Consider the following 10,731-nt stretch of genomic DNA (forward strand, 5'->3'; position numbering starts at 1 on the left):
CTTCTCACCGGTGTGGATGCGTCGGTGGTCTTCAAGGTTATGACTGTAAGAAAAAGTTTTTCCACACTGATCACAGCTGTGAGGTTTCTCTCCAGTGTGGATGCGTTGATGATCTCTCAGGATCTGTAGTCGACTGAAAGTATTCCCACACTGGTCACAGCTGTAAGGTTTCTCTCCCGTGTGTATGCGTTGATGATTTCTCAGGTGCTGTATCTGATTGAAAGCAGTCCCACATTGGTCACAACTGTATGGTCTCTCCTCAGTATGGATGCGTTGATGTTTTCTCAGGGTATCCCGTCTATTGAAACCATTCCCACATTGGTCACAGCTGTATGGTCTCTCTCCAGTATGGATGCAGAGATGAACCTTTAAATTTCCAGCTGTTGAATAGGTTTTGTCACAGAGCTGACAGTGGTGCTGTTTGAGTCTCTCTCTTCCTTCCTGTTTCAACAGACAGAAAGAAAGAAAGAGAGACACGGTGGTGAGATGCCATGGTGGAGTAAGCGATTTATAACCATAAATAATTTTTAGACCACCTCTGTAAAACATAACCCTTAATGTTCAAGAGTGAACAGGTGTTACCACCTGCAGGGTTAGACTCCACACAGAAAATGTGTTTGTTATAGCAGTGGCAGAGTGAATTGTTGGCCATCGTCATCATCGTCTCAACTTCTGCTTTTTTCTTTTTAACACTTCTAGAAATAAAACACCACTTTTGATGAGGTAATAACTAATTCCATACACTTATTCATTGATATAATTTGATGCTGTATACTTTGAAATAGGAATTCATATATATATATATATATATATAAATAGCTTGGTCACCATGAATGCTGCACCCATATTATGTATGTGTCTGTATTTTTTTTTTGCCTGACCTACTGCTAACAGATTTCATAGTTTGATCTGAAGTGTGTTCATTGTTGCAAAATAGTAGAAACATTTCTTTTGTTAATTATTTGCATTATTTGCTATCACTGGCTTTTTTCAATCATCTATCATTATGATATTCCATGAAAAGGGTTGCACTTTTTTACTTACTTAACCAGTCAACTGAGATCCACTGGACTTGATTACCTGGACAAGTCCCAAAATACACTCCACACAAACAGGCACATACAGTAACAAAGGCTATGACACATCAATACAGGACATGATGCTGTATAGGTGAGAAGTGGTTAAAAAAGTTTTCCAAGGTATCTTTTTTAGACTGATGCAGACCTACATCATTGGAAGATAGGACAATTATATAATGCTTTCTTTGATTGTTGTACAGTCTGCTGATTGATGATGCCTACATGATAATTTATGTAGCCTATAAAATAATCACTCACTTCTCTGCATTTTGCTGTTTTCAGGTTTCCGTTAATGAAATAAACAATGACAAACCTATTTATTAATAGCAAAAAACACAATATGTCGCTGCAAAAGACATTGTAAAGACAGTTTTTATGTTCACTAGAGTTTTATGAAAATTTTAGATCAATCTTCAGTCAAATAGTCGTTTAGTAAATGTACAGCAGTAGGGAAAAATACTCCATCCAGGCGCTGTTTCTACCGAGTTTCCGAAATCCCGACTGTCCCTGAACTAACCACGATGACGTAGTGCACTCTAGGCAGAGCTTGGCCTGTGACGTACTGTCATGGGCGGGGCTTGACCGTCCAGCCAGTCAAGCCCCGCCTCCCGCCGCACACGTTAGTACTTGTTTTTATCTGCAGGGAGCAGAGAAGAGTCTGATTCTGATAAAGTTACACAGAGAAGGAAAAGTTCAATAAACTACTTTTGATTTGATGGAAAAAGAAACTAAAGCTGGAGCTTTTTAGAGCTGATTGATCTGAATCTGATCAGAACAGAGACCCCCCTCCCCCTCCCGAATACACAAAGAAGCGGTGGGAAAATATCGCGGAAAACAAAGTATTTAATGTGTCCCACTCATTTGTACATGAAGCCAGAAAACACGGAGACAACAGAATAAAGTCTGACCTGAACATCGGTGCTATCAGAGCCTGCTGCTGGTCTACTGGAGTCCTCCGGGTCCTGGATCTGCTCCATTCCGCTGTGTGCTGCCGGTCCTGGTCCTGGTTTCCGTCTGAAGAGGACTCTGTTGTGTTGCTGGGTGACTCTATGCCCCGCCCCCCGCAGCTTCTCATTGGCTGAGCCATGAAACGCTGATCATCCAATCAGAGCAAACTTATGACCTGGGTTACTCACTGACAGGACTGGGGCTGCATCCCATGTCGTCTATTTCGCATCCATGCGTCCCTCACTTGCGCCGTTCACTTGCGTCTTAGTCCCGCCCACCGGGGATGCATGGAGAGACGCAAGTGAGGGAAGCGAGGAGAGAGGAAACGATTTAAGAGACATGAGACGTCCTTCCCTCCGGAGCGTCACGTGAAGCGACGTCCGTTTCCAATGACGGCGGCAGCAGATCACAGCTGGATCAGCTGTCAGTCGCTTTAACAGCTGGAGACATGCACTAATAATAATAATAATAATAATAATAATAATAATAATAATAATAAGTGTTTTCTCTGTTTAACAAACACCTGCACATGAATAACAACCTCCATTGTGTATTTATACTGTGAACTGTGTTCAGCTCAGGGGCACGGGAATGCCTTCATATTATTTATTTATTATTATTTGCTTCTGTATATATTAGGACGACTTTTAGGGCCAAGTATGAAAAAAAAAACGACCCAGGGGAGGGGATAATACTGGTCCATGCCTCACTGGGTCCGTCAGGTGCCACACACATACACACACACAAACAAACACACACACACACACACACACACTTCAAAAGGCACACGCTTCATGGCACGCGTAAAGACGCATCACATGAGGATGACCGTGAGGAATGAAGGCTGGGAACAATAAACCTGCTGCTGTGAAATAAGTTTAGACGAATGTTACACTGTAACTGTCAACAAGGAGCAGAGGAGGTCTGAAAGAGAGACAGCGCTCCGTGTGAACGCGAGGAGGAGGGGAGCGTCAGTCGGATCACTCTGATAAAACACCTTAAACAGAGCGAGTGATGGAGAAGAAGAGACATCCCGCAGGTAGAAATGAATGAAATGTGGTGATGTCGTAACATCACCTCATGTTATCTGTTTTTAATCATGCCATGGTGGCTGGGTCCCTCTCCCCTGGGTTCCTATTTATTTATTTATTTTTTTCATATATGGCCCTAATACGCCGTCGTAGTAGACGATCCTGGTGATACATTAATTATTTAATATCCCAGAACATGATTGTGTCCGCTGAACACCGGCCAATATTTTATTAGGTTAGATGATGAAGGTAAAATGTAAATTATGTCACTCAGTGATGATCAGCCTCGCGTGGGACTGATGAAAATGACAAACAATGTAAAAGTGTTTCTTGCTGACGGACAGACTCTCATACTCTCTACTGTTTTGTTTTTTTTTTAACTTTAATATATATATATATATATATATATATATATATATTATATCCATAATAAATCTGTACGGTGGAAAAAACAGATCACGAAAAGGAAAAAAAGGAAAAAGGAAAAAAAACTTCTAGAGCGATCTTTCTCTTAATTTATTATAAATGTAGAAATATGTTTGTGGTGTTTTTGTTGTTCAGAGTCACAATAAAACAGATTTTAATTACATGGTGAATCATATAAATAAAATATAAAACTTGTGGTGACACACTTTAGTTTAATCTGTGATCTGTCTTCACTCCGGTATCAAACTACAGCGATGTTTATGTATAACAGTCCGATCAGCTGCTGCGTCTATTCAACGAGTCAGGGGGCGGGGCCACCGCTAAAAGACTTCCACATAGGATTCTCTCGTGTATCCTCGCTTGTGCCTCATCCGATATGCCTCCTCTATCCTCTATCCTCTATCCTCCGATCACAAATAAGAGCTTTGGGACGGTCTTAAAGATGGCGCCCGCGAAAGAACTTCCGGTTCAAGCGAGGACAGAGGATAGAGGAGGCGAACATTAAGAGCTTTGGCATGCAGCCTGGGGCTGCGGTCGAATAGTCAAATTTGCTTAGGAACCTTCCTAACTGAGTGAAATGACCCGGAAGTATTATCGTAGCCGCCATGATAAAAGCTGTTCGAATTCTTTAACTGTTAAGGAAAGGAGCTTCAATGCTTCCTTTAGTATCTCCTTTAGCATAGGATACACCGGACCATCCTTTACGAAAGGAAAGGAGGTAATGCCGTCCCACAATTCCTTGCGGTAGCAGCATATAAGGCCGACCGGTCACGAGAAGAAACGAGCAAAATGACTGTCAAATCCCGCAGATCGTCGTGTAAGTTACTGATGTGTTTTCATCTTAATTTAATGATATGTTTAATGTATGAATATGATGTTATAAGAACTTGTCATAAATTTGTTGCATCAGTTTGCATTAGTTATTTCCTCCTTTTGAACGTTATGTGTCTCTGCCTTTACGAATATAATTTATTGAAATAATTGAACTTTAGTCACAGATGCTGAAACCCTTGCCTTAATAAACTGGAGAAGCTCTTCAGTGGGAAGAGGAATGCAGCGAAATCAGGCTGGGAGTTTAGTTTAGTTTATTATTAAGATCCCCATTAGCTGCAGCAAAGCCACAGCTATTCTTCCTGGGGTCCAACAGTATCAAATATACAGTTAAAAACACAAAACATAATGAAAATAAAAAATAAAACAAAACAAAACACAAAAATATTCACATATTAATCCATATTACACACATTTCTACATATATGTATACATCATTACAAAATCTACTAACACATAATACATATGTTGTATATACACCTTCGTTCTACAGCATATACATTATAATAACACATATCATATATATCTATAGAAATATACTACATGCATATAATTATACCATGTTTTCTTATTTTGATAAATACTGTTTTATTAATATTTTGAATTGCTTTATGTTAGTGTTGAGTTTGATATTTTTAGGCAGTGAATTCCATTCTTTCATACCTCTAAACAGAAACGTGCACTTGATGGCGTTAGATCTTGCTTTAGGTAATGTAAAGTTACCTACAGCTGCATGTCTGCTGATATATTTATGACTCTCTGCACTGAAAGCAAGGTTTTACAACAAAATAGAAGGTGCTTTTAGGACAGATATATTTCTAATAACAATTAGCAGTGAGTACAATAGTCTGTTTTTGACCAATAACCAATTAAATTCCTTGTGCATAGAGATAATATTTGTCCTGTAGTCACACTTTAGTATTGTGCGGGCAGCTCTATTCTGTATACCTTTGGGGCAAAGGTGTGCTCCACTTCCAGGGCTTTGAGGAATATGCCACGCCACCGCGATTTCATCATGCCAAAAGCCCGCTCTATGATTGAGCGGGCTTTTTGCGGAAAAGGTATGGACGAGCTTGGTAATGTTAGTAAGTTAATATTGGTATTGCAAGCTGATATTGACCAAGTTAAAAAAGATAATGCGGGGCTCCGCACGGATGTTAATGGCGTCCTACAGCGTTTGGAGAGAGCTGAAAGTAGGATATCGGACTTGGAAGACGAAAACGTTGGTCTCCGGCACATAGTGGAAGGAAATGTCAAGAAGTGAGAAGTGCTTGAGGCGGCCCAGCAGGATGCCAACTACCGGGACAGGCGCCAGAACCTGGTCCTGGTTGGTTTGAAAGAGAACCTGGAAGAGGGAAACCGGAGACATGTGTGAGGAAAGTTATTGTTGAAGCGCTGGGCATACCGGTGGATCAAGCGCAGCGACAGAGAGTGCATCGGGTCCCCGGCGGACCAGTGGTGGATGAAAACCGCTCACCGCCACCTATTGTCATCCGTTTCCTGTGCTTCTTGGAGAAGGAGAAAGTGTTTGCTGCCGTGAAACGAAAGTATAGAGAAGGTCAGGGAGTGATGTGGAGAGGGTGGAAGCTATCTATTTTCCAAGACTTGCCGCGGGAGTGGGCAGAGAAGAGGAAAAAGTTGAGGGAAAAGCTGCACGCTCTGGATGTAAGGTTTACTGTGGCACCACCGGCGCAAATGCGTTTCACCTGGAAAGGAAAGAGGATGAGATTTGATGATCACCGCAAAGCGCTGACATTTCTGAATAAAGAGACTACTGGAGCCTCCACCGCTGGGGACACACGATGGTGAAGAGCCAGAATAAATATGCTGAATGGATGACGGACTGTTTACAGGCTGTTTGACGAGGGGTATGTGATACCGGGGTTTTGACTTGTTTTTTTTTTTTTTTCTTGTGTGTGTGTATGTTTTTTTTTTTTTTTTACCTGAGGCATAAGAAAGGGACATGTTAAAACATGAAAGACCAGTAACAATGTAGGGGGGAATTGTTTTTGTTTCATAAATGCTATATTGGTCATTGGAGGCAAGTTTCTCTCCTCATTTTAGTTATTTATTTATTTACATTCCATATATGGCGTGAGAAACGTATATATATATATATATATATATATATATATATATATATATATATATATATATATATATATATTTCCCCCTGAATGGGTCTCTGGTAAAGAGTGATGCTTTATTTATGTTCACATGTATATTTTTTATTTGTTCTATGCCCTGGTACTTAAATAGAGATAAATATATGAGAAGAATCTCAGATTAAAGGTCCGATGCCACATGCTGGAAAGCAACGCTAATGAGGAAGATAGTAGTTTCTGAATAACGAGGTGAGGGGTTGGTGGGGTTTTTTTTTTTTTTTTTTTTTTGTATGGGTTGTTTAATGGCAGTGTGTCACATGTGTTAAGTATGGGGCACAACATATGTCTTTGTTTGGTAAAGTTGGCAGTTGGACAACATCCTAAATGGTCAGTATTAAGTGATGTGATTGATTGCGTAATGTGTAGGTTTTGGATAACTCAATATGCTGGAGTACAAAGGGGCTTAAACTATGGTTAATTTGGTAAGGTTTATTAGCTGGAATATAAATGGAGCACATAACCCTGCTAAAAGGAAGAAATGTCTGTCCTATCTTAGGTCTCAACAAGCTGATGTGGCCCTGTTGCAGGAGACACATCTGGTGGATACAGAAATAAACACATTTAAGACAGGGTGGGTGGGACAGATATATCATAGCTCTTATAATAGCAAGAAATGTGGGGTTGCAATACTTATACATACAAATCTAAATTTTATCATGCTGAAACAACATAAGGATAATGAAGGAAGGATAATATGTGTTGAGGCTAAAATTAATGGTATTAAGGTTAATATATGTAATATATATGCCCCAAATAAGGAAGAGCCAGTCTTTTTTCATAATGTTAATAAAATGATGTGGGAAATAGAGGACGGTCACACTATAATTTCCGGTGACTATAACCAGGTACAAGACGGGGTTTTGGATAAAACGGCCCTCACAAATAGTGTGCCGAGAGACAGAAGAGCCATACATTTAATGATGAAAGATTTGGGCCTGGTTGATATTTGGAGGTTAGCACATCCAAGAGATAGAGAATACACATTTTATTCAAATATGCATAAAAGTTACAGCCGCTTAGATTATTTTCTGGTATCCAAAGATCTGGTAGAAGGAACGGCTGACTGTACAATTGGGCCCATTGCATTAACGGACCATGCTACTGTGCAATGGGGGGTAAAGCTGGGGTCAGACATTACTAAGTCTAATAGATGGAGGATGAATGTGTCGTTACTTCAGGATGAAACCTCTACCAACACATTAGGGGAAGATCTTAAAATGTTTTTTGACTTTAATATAGGTTCAACTGAGAGATTAGGTTTAGTGTGGGAGGCCTCTAAGGCATATGTAAGAGGCAAAATAATAGCTCATTCGAGTAAGAAGAAAAAAGACAGTAAAAAACAAATGTTGGAATTAGAATCCCAGTTGAAGGATGTAGAAAAAGAACTGGCGGGTAATCATACTGAGGGCCGTCTGAGAAAAGTATGTGAACTAAAATTCCAGTTAAATGAGCTATACAGTAAAAAGGTAGAATATGCTATGTTTAGAATGAAAAGTAACTTTTATGAAAGTGGGGAAAAGGCTAGTAAATTATTGGCTAGACAACTAAAAAAGCAAGATGCTAGCTTTATAATACCGGCAATTAAAAATATAAAGGGGGAAATGGTAACAGGTGCAAAGGACATTAATGACGTATTTAAAGATTTTTATGTGAAGCTTTATAAATCAGAAGTGGTTTTGTCGGAGGAACAATTTGAAGCCTTCTTTGATAATATAAATGTACCAAAACTGTCAGAAGGCCAAGTGGCACAGATGGAGGGAGATATTACTGAAGGAGAAGTTAGAGATGCAATATTATCACTAAAAACAGGAAAGTCACCGGGGCTAGATGGGTTACCAGTTGAGTATTATAAGAAATATATTGACATATTGGCACCTATACTGACAAAAGCATATAAAGAGTCATTTGATATGGACCAGTTACCAGATACATTTAAAGAGGCCTTAATTACTCTTCTCCCAAAGAAAGACAGAGACCCTACAGACCCAGAGAGTTACAGACCCATTAGTTTAATAAATGTTGATGGCAAAATTCTTACTAAAGTGCTTGCGACAAGAATAGAGAGATTTATGCCAAATATAGTGCATGCAGACCAAGTGGGTTTTGTTAAAGGGCGCTCCCCATCACATAATGTCAGGCGGTTATTACATCTCATGTGGGCAAGCCGCGATGCAGACATGCCCACTGCAGCCTTTTCATTGGACGCAGAAAAAGCGTACGACAGAGTGGAACTGGCTTACCTTTTTTATACTTTGAGGGTGTTTGGATTTGGAGAGGGTTTCATTAAATGGATAAAGATTATTTACCGGTCCCCTAAAGCATCTGTATTAACCAATGGTCGGAAATCTCCCTTTTTTGGTCTCACTAGGGGCCAGAAACAGGGGGATCCTTTAAGCCCGCTGCTCTTTACCATATTTTTTAGAACCATTAGCTATAGCTTTAAGAACAGATACAGGTATTAAAGGGGTGTGGGGTGGTGGGATAGAACATAAGCTATTTTTGTATGCGGACGATATTTTGCTGCTTATATCAGATCCAGCTAGCTCTATTCCCATAATCCTTAATAAAATTGAAATATATTCTCGGATATCTGGATATAAAATGAACTGGCAGAAGTCAGAGGTGATGCCTGTATCTAGGTTTTGTTCTCAGTCAGAGATCTCCAACTTTCAATTTAGATGGATCCCAGTAGGAATGAACTACCTAGGATTAAAGTTAACTGCTGATGTGTCTGATATAATAGAAATGAATCTTATGCCAGTACTTCAAAAGATAAAAGTTAAGTTGGAGAGATGGAAGATAATTAATCTCACATTGTGGGGTAAAATTAATACTATTAAGATGATGATAGCACCACAATTTAATTATATGTCGATGATGCTTCCAGTAATCATTCCTAGTGGCTTATACAAACAATATAATCAAATGGTTAAAGATTATCTGTGGAATGGAAAAAAGGCCTAGGATTAATATTAAAAAGTTATGCACTACTAGGGAAAATGAGGGCTTGGCCCTTCCAAATGTAGAAATATACAATCTGGCTTTTGAGCTGGATAAACTGGCAAAACATTGGGCTAACTATGATTCTCAACCGGACTGGGTAAAGATAGAGATGGCCATGGTGGCTCCCTCCAGACCAATACAGGCTCTCTCTCAGAATAAGGTGGTAGAGGAGGAAAGAAATCCCAATCTGAAGCATTCTCAATGGGTGTGGTCTGAGGTGCATAGGTTGATGGGAAAATCACAATATAAACAGGGATATTCTTCCATATGGGATAACCCACGCATTGTGATAGGTAAACGATCATTTTGTTGGGATCTTTGGCAGAGGAACGGTATATGTGTGATTGATGATCTGTATAAGGATGCAATTTTTAAGTCCTATCAGGAGTTAGTGGATGAATTTCTCATAGAGGGCAGGGGTGAATTTTGGAAGTATCTACAATTAAGGAGCAGTCTGCAGAGTGTGTTTCCACGTGACAGAAATGTAGAAGAACCCAACATGGTACAAAATCTTTTTGAGTTGCCAAGTACAGTGCATAGTGCCTCAATGTTTTACAAAAAGATAATGGAACTACAAAGAGCGAACACTGAGAATCTTAGACTAATATGGCAAAGGGATTTAGAATGTGAAATAAGTAAGGAGAAATGGCATAAGATCCAAGGTTGGGTGGGCCACTAGGGATATCAGAAGCAAATTTACCCATTACAAAATCATACATAGATATTACTATACTCCTATGAAGCTTTTTAGAGCTTTTTAGCGTCTAGTGGAAGACTGATGGTACATTTTTGCATGCCTTTTGGGAATGTCCAGTGGTATTACCTTTCTGGAGGAAAGTATTAAGGAAACTGGGAGATTGGCTGGGACGAAGATTACCGGAATCTCCACTGTTTTGTCTCCTGGGAGATAGTACACTTTTGCCACAAGATGTCAACAAAGGGCAGCATGCTCTAATAACTGCAGGCCTCATTACCGCAGCAAGGCTGATACTGAGGAACTGGAAGAGCATGTGTACGCCGGGGCTTGCAGAGTGGACCCAACTGATGACAGAGACTGCATCATTTGAATATATGATTGCCAGGAAAAACAATGTTAAAGGGAATTTCCATTTAGTATGGGATTATTTTGTTCAATACATTAAGGACTTGTCACAGTAAGCATATGTTGTTGTCCTCGTTTCGGGCAGACTGCCTGTTTTTTTTATTTTTTTATTTAATTAATTTATTTTACTTTATTTTATTTCATTT

The 10,731-nt window shown here is 39.6% G+C and overlaps 1 protein-coding gene across 1 annotated transcript in view; it reads left to right on the top strand.

Moving 5' to 3' along the window:
- LOC131990124 (zinc finger protein 721-like) overlaps positions 1 to 10,731 on the top strand; it is a 463,174-nt gene that overhangs the window by 301,235 nt on the left and 151,208 nt on the right. The window lies entirely within an intron of this gene.

Source organism: Centropristis striata, chromosome 17, assembly GCF_030273125.1.
Source record: "Centropristis striata isolate RG_2023a ecotype Rhode Island chromosome 17, C.striata_1.0, whole genome shotgun sequence".
Lineage (NCBI taxonomy): Eukaryota > Metazoa > Chordata > Actinopteri > Perciformes > Serranidae > Centropristis > Centropristis striata.